Source organism: Herpailurus yagouaroundi, unplaced genomic scaffold (genome assembly GCF_014898765.1).
Source record: "Herpailurus yagouaroundi ecotype Mexico unplaced genomic scaffold, PumYag 160, whole genome shotgun sequence".
NCBI classification, from domain to species: Eukaryota; Metazoa; Chordata; class Mammalia; order Carnivora; family Felidae; genus Herpailurus; species Herpailurus yagouaroundi.
In genome coordinates this window covers 23,955,936-23,964,910 of record NW_024412401.1, presented here as the reverse complement: position 1 = coordinate 23,964,910, position 8,975 = coordinate 23,955,936, and the positions used below count along the sequence as shown (strand labels likewise).

Sequence of the window (8,975 nt, the reverse complement as noted above, 5' to 3'; positions counted from 1 at the left end):
CAGCCCGCCGCCACGCAGCCAATCCGCGGGCCCCACCTCGATCCCGCCAGCCAATCGAGGCAGGGGGCGGAGCCACCCGTAAGATAGGCGTTGCGGTGGGAAGGGAAAACCCAGCAGGCTCTGTTCGCGAGATCTGGGCTCTAGGCTCACGGCAAGGAAACCAGGGCCCCCACTCCTGGTTGCAGCGTCCCTGCGTGCACCCGTTAGCAAATATTCCCGAAGAGGGGTTGGGGAGGTGACGGCTGCCTTGGGCGTGGGGAGAGTGAGCCCTGCGGTGTAATGGAAAAAACAGATTCTGGAGGTGGACTTACTGAGGTGGGTGGTTTGAGCACAGCCCCTCCCACTAACCGGCTCTTGATCGTGAATAGTCTCTCTGAACGTTTTCTTTTTTCCATGAAATGGGAAAATGATATAGATTCGTGAGATGATGTATAGAAAGCCCTGGTCACGGTACATGGCCTGTAGTAAGGTTTCAGTAAGTGGTCTCCATTCCTGTTATATGAGAGGCAACAGGTTCAAAAAGTTCCACTGACTTGCCCAAAGCCACCCGGAAAGCCTGAGCAGAGCTGGGACCAGGACCCTGGACTGCCTCTCAGTCTAGGGCTGTTGCAGTATGTTGTTAAGTTGCAGACAAAGTTCAGAAATAAGAGGCAGTTTGGAGAAAAGAAAAAAAACACTGATTTCCAGCTTGACTTACCAGAACTGATGAGCAAAGTAACACTAAGAGAAAGGTAAGGAGGTGGCACCTCCAGGTGGAAGGCGAGAAGACATGTTAGTATAAATATGCAGGTGAAACTGCTTACCAGGTAGGAGGAAAGGCAGGGCTGAGGCTCAGAGTAGCGGTCTGGGCCAGAGATAAACCTGAGCCATTCAGAGCAAGACCAAGACCAAGGGTAGTTAGACTGCTGGCGGAGAGAGCGTACAGAGGAATGAGCCTGGGCAGATGGGAAGGCAGGAATGGAGAAAAGAGACTAGAAACAGGTGATAGAACTAGGGTGGTCCTGAGGTGGGGAGACCCACAGGGTCAAAGGCCCAGTGCAGTCCAGGAGAATAAGGAAGAAGAGACCAGGAGACTTGGGGATCTGCTGGAGATAGCAGATTTGTTTGCCAAGGGAGGTGAGGAAGCAGACAGGACAAAAATAGACATTTTCTGAGTCACATTGGTTGTTAAAGTAGATGGCAAATAGACCCTGGGCTAAACAGGGTCCCAGAGTTGAAGGGTTTTGAAGAAGTGCACCTTTGGAGGCCAGGAGGAAGCAACCAAAGGAAAGAGGGGTTCACTCATCCGTGATATGTGGGTGTGCTAGACCGGATGGCACATGTGTTCTGTCAAGTTTAACTGACAGTCAACCTCTGGGTGAGGCTGAGCAACAGACCCTGACTACAGAGAAAATTAAACGCAGCGCTAAAGTAACTCAGGAACTTCGTGCTAAAGAAAACCATTATGGTTTTGAATACTTTGTGAATAAGTGAAAATTAAAGGGAAAAAAGGTGAAACCACATTTAAAAATACAACCACGCCACAAAAGCAAATTAGGCTGATGTCATTTGTGATGACATAAAAGCCTTCAGTAAATTAAAGTAGTGCTATATAACTTACTAGAGTAAGGAGAAAAAGACAAATTTTTTATTTCATTCTCCCTTTTTAAAAAGCCAGTTTCCAGAGCTTTCTGAGGCGTTTTCTGCTTGGGTAATGAATCAATGTTCAATATATAGAAATGGGTGAGAGCATGTGGGAAGGTCTTAAAAACAAATTAAAACCAATGAGGGATTTTTTTTTCCTGTTATTGGCAAGAGAGGGCAAGGAAGAACTTAGCTTTGCAGAAACTGGGGTAACCCAGAGTGCTGGGTCATGGGGATCAAGGTAAAGGAGGGAGACCCAGTTCCCAGACCTGAGACCCCTGGTCTGAGGCTCCAGGGGTCAGCCCTACTATGCTAAGCCCCTTCTTAAGTTGGCCCCTATAAAGCATCCTACCACGTGGTAATACTACCTAATCATTTGCCATTCTGTGCTCTAGCTACACTGAACTATTTTGGGTTCCCCTAAAGCATCATGTTTTCTTACCTCCAGGCCTTGGCATAGGCTGTTTTCTGAGCCTGTAGGCTTCCCACTCCTCCACCTCCATGTACTGAGCCATGACTGACCACCTTCTGGTCCATTAATATAGAAGTCACTTCCTCTCAGATTCTTCTTGGGTCTCCCCAATAATCTTCTCTGGGCTCCCAAAAGACTCTTATTTGCCCACTTATTATCTCTTATGGTAACTGCGCCTCGTCTCATCTGTCTTCTCTTTAGATTGTGAACTTCTTTGGGTTGGGAACCATTTGGAGCACCTGCTCAGCACGAATAGCCTAGGGATACCATGGTGAACAAGATAGTCCATACCTCTGCCCATATGTTGCTTAGATCCTTCCTTGAACTATAAGTGTCCTGCAGGGCCAGGAGCTCCTTGAGAGCAGACCTGGACTGTTTCTGACTATATCCCTAGCACCAAGCACACAATTTCTTAGCACTTAATAGGTGCCAATAAATATTTTCTCAGTGCCCAGGTGCAGAAAAGGAAAGATGGCATGAATACGGAGGCATAGCTGACTTCATATATTTATTCCTCGGGCCACATTCAATCTTAGGCAAACATGACTGTTCCCTGGGTTGCTCCTGAAGTCAGCCTTCTGGAAAGTTCCTCTGAGGAAGAAGTGAATTGTTGATCCACCCAAGTTTCCCAACCCCAGCCGCCAAGGACCTGGTGGTAAGTGGCCAAAGTGTCTGATACTCTCAAGTTTCTCAGTTGTTCCATTTACAGGCACCCTTGCTAGTCACACTCCCACCCACACCTACTTCCTGCTTCCTCAACCTTGGTCCCCATCCCTGTGACATAAACATCATTTTTCTACTGTCCCTGAGAAAATAAGCCCACCATCACACCCTGGGGGGTATGGAAGGTAGAAGTCAGCTCATACTGACTCCCTCAGAGAATTTTGACCTGTGTATACACATCTTACCTGCCTCCGTTTTCCAAATGCGACTTCACCCCCCATTCAACAAATAATTTCTGAGTGCCTAGTATGTCAGGCACCTCGCCAGGCACCAGGAATAAAATGGGGAACAAAGAGTTTTCTTGCAACTTGTAGTTTACAATAAATATCTTTAAAAAGTAAATTTGAAGATCTACCGGGGTTTATGAAACAGTTCATGAATTGGGCAGCACTCCCTCTAGCAAGTAGAGGAATTGTACAAAATGAAAGGTTTTTCTAGACAGAGTGGGGCAAGAAAGGTACTCATGAAAGAAAAGGATTGCTCCAGAGAAGTCTGCTTGCTAGGGAAAAACAAGGTATCTTATCGTGCAGATCACCTCATCTTTCTTTGGGGGATGGAGAGAACCCAGGTGGCAGATTTCATTGCCTCTCATGGAAAGAAAAATTTCCTGACCTGTTAAGACCATATTTCAGTGGGGGGTGGGGGAGGGTTTGAAACTGCAATTAGATTGGGTACTAAGCCCTGGTTTGGGAACTTGGTCTATGTGACACCATGTGGGGCCTATGGTTTTCTTTATTTAACAATATAAAATCATGAATTATAATAATAAGGGCAATGAAAAAAACAAGTTGAGTGCTGGTAAGACTAACAAGGGGAGGGGCTTCTTGGCATGGGGAGTCATAAAGAGTCTTTTTTTTTTTTTTTTGAGAGAGAGAGAGAGAGAGAGAGAGAGAGTGCAAAGTGGAGGAGGGAGGGACAGAGAGAGAGGGAGAGAGAGAATCTCAAGAAGGCTCCATACTCCACACGGAGCCCGATCCCATGACTGTGAGATCATGACCCAAGCCTAAATCAAGATGGGGACGCTCAACCAAATGAGCCACCAAGGCACACCCAGGAAGAGTCTTTCTGAAGAGTTGACATTTAAGGTGAAAACCCCCATCCCAAATTCCTTCCAAATGATAAAAATCTCTTCCTGTGTAGGGTCACCACATGAGACTGAGACAGAACATTGTCCTGGAAAAAGCAGGACATTCCAAACAGGGTTTGGAATAAGTCAGGCCTGGGTTCCACTCTCAGCTCTGCCCCTTCCAGAGGAAGAACTTTTCAACTTCCTGCCACAGGCAGGCAAACCCCACCAGAGGGCAGGAGTGAGGATTGCAGCAGAAGAAATGTGTGAGACCCCTAACAACCCAGACCTGTCCACCCAGATAGTGGTCTCATTCCTGAACTCTGATTCCCTGGTCTGTTTCCACTGCCTGTGGCCTCCTGGGACCTTCCCTACCCTCAGACCTCATCCGGACAGTCAGCAGCCTTATCTCCCAAATTAGGATAGTGGATCTCTATGATGTGTCTCTACTTGCTCTTCTCACCTTTAACTTCCAAGAGTCCCCAAAGCTTTAAGAACTTTAATTCTTCTCCCCTCACACTTAGAGATGTTGGCAATCTTATCTCTTCACTGGGTTTTAAGATCTCATGTGTCCTCATGGGCAACTCCCAGACATTCATCACCAGCCCAGACAGAGTCTTCTCCCTGGTTGTCTGCTCAGCTCACAGCCATTTCTAAAAACAGCCCAGTAGCTCAGAATGCCCCATAGCAACCCTGTCTCAACCATGGATACTGTCAACCTGAGGACAACCAGATTGATCCAGACACATGCTAAAAGATACTATCCCAGGGGTGTCTGGGAAGCTCAGATGGTTAAGCATCATACTCTTGGTTTCAGCTCAGGTCATGATCTCACAGTTTGTGAGATCAAGCCCCTCATAGGGCTCTGCACTGACATCGCAGAGCCTGCTTGGGATTCTTTCCCTCCCTGTCTCTCTCTGCTCCTCCCCTGCTCTCTCTCTCAAAATAAATAAACTACAAAAAAATATATATATATATTAGAGAGCCTGGGTGGTTTAGTCGGTTAAGCAGCTGACTCCTGATTTCAGCTCAAGTCATGATCTCACAGTTGTGGAATTGAGTCCTGCATTGGGCTTTGTGCTAACAGCGTGGGGCCTACCTAGAATTCTCTCTCTTTGCCCTTCTCCCCCCTCCCAAATAAACATTTTTTAAAAAAAGATACTATTCCAGGGGCACCCGGGTGGCTCAGTCTGTTAAGCATCTGACTTCAGCTAAGGTCATGATCTACAGTTCGTGGGTTCGAGCCCCGTGTCAGGCTCTGTGCTGACAGTTCAGAGCCTGGAGCCTGCTTTGGATTCTGTGTCTCCCTCTCTCTCTGCTCTTCCCCCACTCATGCTGTCTCTCTCTCTCAAAAATAAACATTAAAAAATTAAAAAAAAAAAGATACTATTCCAGCAAATAAGCACATGAAAAGATGCTCAACATCATTAGCCACAAAACCACAATGAGATTCCAACTCACACTCATGAGGATGTCTAGAATCAGAAAGACAGATCATTACAAGGACATGGAGACATAGGCACCCTTAGACACTGCTGCTGGGAATGTAAAATGGTGCAGTTGCTTTGGAAAACAGTTGGCAGTTCTTCAGAAGGTTAAACACAGAGTAAACATATGCCCCAGCAATTCCACTCCTCACATATACCCAAGAAAATGAAAACATGTCTACACAAATATAAATAAAATGTAATATAGCCATACAATAGAATATTATGGGAAAAGAAAGGAATGAACTACTAATGCATGCTATAACATGGATGAACCTGACACTGGGATCTCGTCATGGGGTATTCATTAGTTGAAACTTGCAAGAACATTCAAATGAGATAAATTTTGGGGAAAAGAGGTTGGATGTTGCAGGGGCATGATGGATATCATCAAATATTTACAGGACTCCACTGAAAAAGCTGGATTAGTTGGGGGGGGGGGGGGGGGGGGGGGGGGGGGCAAGAATGTTAGAGGTGTGGAAAAACAAGAGTTTTGTATAGAGGCACCTGGATGGCTCAATCGGTTAAGCGTCCAGCTTCGGCTCAGGTCATGATCTCACAGTTCATGAGTTTGAGCCCCACATCGGGCTCTGTGCTGACAGCTCAGAGCCTACAGCCTGCTTCAGATTCTGTGTCTCCCTCTCCTCCTTCCCCGCTCATGCTCTGTCTCTCTCTCAAAAAATTAAAAAAAATTTTTTTTAAATCTTAGGAGTTTTTTACAAAGTCTGCTTACCTAACTAAATAATAATAAAAGATAAAGATGCCTTATTATTCTAGAGATAAAGAACTTTGTTTTTCTAAGATGGAATATATTGGCTTATAAGGAGTGAGCTCCCCATCACCAAGGCATCCAACTAAAGTCAGGCATGTTACAAGGCGGGGGCTCCAGCATTAGCAGAGGGATTCAAGTAGAAGAGATCTCGTTTCTTCTACTTTAGGGAGCTTGGATTTCTTGGCATTTTAGGTTCCCATAGGTGTCTGGAGATAGAACTTTGTTAGTTCCAGATTGGTGGGCCCTGATTTGGGGGTCAATACAAGACTTCCTTGTACTGATCTGTATTATCTGCTGCCACTTTGGCCCTCTGTTCCTCAAAATATACTCATTTTTCTGGTTGGGTTTAAAGGAGGGTAAGATAATTAATGTGAATTAATACGGTTTAAGAGAAATATGGTTTGAATAATGTGAATTAATATGGAAGAGAAATGTGGTTTGAAATAAGTGTCACACAAGATCACAAAATTGATGGGAGGCAAATCAGGGTTTGACTGTGCTCTCAAAACCAGAGTTCTCAGGCCCTCCTTTTAATCACATTGCTTGTATATCCAAACACCCAAAGGGAGATGGTGGGGGAGGGGGAACTAAGCATCTGACAGCCATTCTCTGCCCAGAGGTTTTCACAATTCACTCATTTGGTGTTATGAATTGAATTGTGTCCTCCACAAATGCATCTGTTGAAGTCCTAACATCTAGCACCTCAGAATGTGACCTTGTTTGGAAATATCATCTTTGCAAATGCAAGTAGTTAAGATGAAGTCATTAGGATGGGCCCTAATCCAAGGTGACTAGTGTCCTTATAAAAAAGGAGAATTTTCACACCAACATGTACAGAAAGAGAACTCCATGGAAAGAGGCACAGGGAGGAGATGATGTCTATAAGCCAAGGAGAGAGGCATGGACCAAATCCTTTCCCCATTGCCGTCAGAGGAATCAACCCTGCTGACACCTTGATTTTGGATTTCTAGCCTCCAGAACCGTGAGATGACACATTTCTGTTGTTCAAGCCACCTAGTTTGTGGTATTTTATTATGGAGGCCCCAGGACACTAATACACTGGGTCATTGAGGAAATGTGCATGGAGTGCCAGCGTGAGGCACAGCAATGGCTAGTGCACATGTAGCCAAAGCACCCACTATCTGCAGGGAAGGAGACAGGGAGCAGAGAAGCCAGTGCCAGGATGGTGAGAGCAAGTCACCACGGCCATCAAATGAGGACCCCAGGGAAGAAACCCTGGCTGCAGGCCACTGGGGAGGCTAACACCTTTGTGGAGGTTCTTGAAGATGGGGTGGGTTTTGCTCATGCAGGTGGAGGAAGAATGAACAAGTCCCATGCAGGAACATGCAGATGGCTGGGCCAGGAAGGACTTGTGGGGACTGAGGGGCAGGGAGTGAGGCTGGAAAGGTGGGGAGGTTTTGTGTGTGTCTCTGGGGTGAGCAGCGTAGGGATGACAGGTCCAGGGCGGGACACTGAAAGATTGGTCTCAAGTGGCCCATGACGTGGGAACATGGATTTCCTCAGCTTCATTTCTTCTTTTTCCCTCTATCTGCCACCTACTGAAGCACCTGCATCACTGAGAGCTCTGGATTTCAAAAGTTACCACCCACATGAGCTTCTCCCAAGTCCAGTGGACCTGGTCCAGTAGCCCCCATCAGCTCTCTCACACCAGCCCGCTATTCTCCGGAAGAGCACAAAGTGGGAAGAGAAGCCGGTCTTGCTCTGCACTCTGGGGTCTTACAACAGTCACTCTGAGCCTCAATTCCCTCATCTGAAAGATGGGGTCAGAATCCTCACGCTACCTCCTTGAGTAAGATAATGGGCATGCAAGAGCCATACAAATTGTAGTGTGCCATGAACACACCGGGGCCAGCATTTCTTTTGTCAGAAGTGGGGCTCAGGACCGGTCAGACTGGAGCCGGTCAGGGTGGCAGGGTGATTGTTGGTAGGATTTAGACAGGTAGTCCTGGGGGGCACTGGGTGGCTCCGGAAGCAGGGAAACAATGGTCTGATGCCCCAGCAAGAGAGGAACCTAAAGGCCAATCAGAGACAAGGTGGAAGATGACCTGGTCCCTGGAATGCACAAAGCCAAGAGCTGGACAGGAGTTCCCAACCCAGGAGCTGGCTGGGGTCCTATGGACTTCTCAAGTTTCCCCAGGGTCCTGCCATCCACTCCCAGAATCCCTCAGTGCCAGGCTACCCCCCTGCTAAGCTGCCCGCTTCTCATTCAACTGCTACAGCAGCTCGTAGGTGCACAGCTGGTCACATGCACGCTTAGCTTAGTCGACCACTAACAGAGGCCAATGGCATAGGCTGTTCCCAGGTCTTCTGAAGAAGTTACCCCTCATGGGCATCGAGCACTTTCACTCAGCAGAGAGAACAGCAAAGCACTCCCAATTTACAAATGGGAGAACAGAATTCCAAGATTGCAAAGGGTCTTTAGCAAGTTCACCAAAGTGGTATATGACAGGACTGCCTTCCACAACACAAAATGGTTAAAAATGGGGACTGTATTTGCAGAATGCTCAGTTTGCCTGCCCCCCCCCCCCCCAAGCATTTTACGTCTCCAGCTCTGAAAACCTTACACTCGGTCCTGAACCTCTGGAACCAACAGGGTGTGGTTAGCCAGCCTCTACTTTGTCCCAGAGTGAGGAGGAAGAAATATGCCCACTTACCAGAACAGAGTCTGGAGCCAGAGAGCCCTAAAGAGGCACATTCATAGAGAGGAGAAGCTTTGGATTTGGGCATAGCTGGATTAGGATCCCAGCCAGGCTAGCTATTTACTGGCTATATGACTCTGGCTAAGGAACTTCATCTCTTCTGGTGTGTGTG

The 8,975-nt window shown here is 47.0% G+C and overlaps 1 long non-coding RNA gene across 1 annotated transcript in view; it reads left to right on the top strand.

Moving 5' to 3' along the window:
* Positions 1-16: 16 nt before the first annotated feature.
* The window catches only part of LOC121034717 (uncharacterized), a 15,290-nt gene continuing 6,331 nt past the window's right edge, over positions 17-8,975 (top strand). The window contains exons 1-2 of the long non-coding RNA XR_005792574.1: positions 17-315; positions 2,632-2,750. This is a non-coding gene — a long non-coding RNA (uncharacterized LOC121034717). The remainder of the gene's footprint in view (positions 316-2,631; positions 2,751-8,975) is intronic.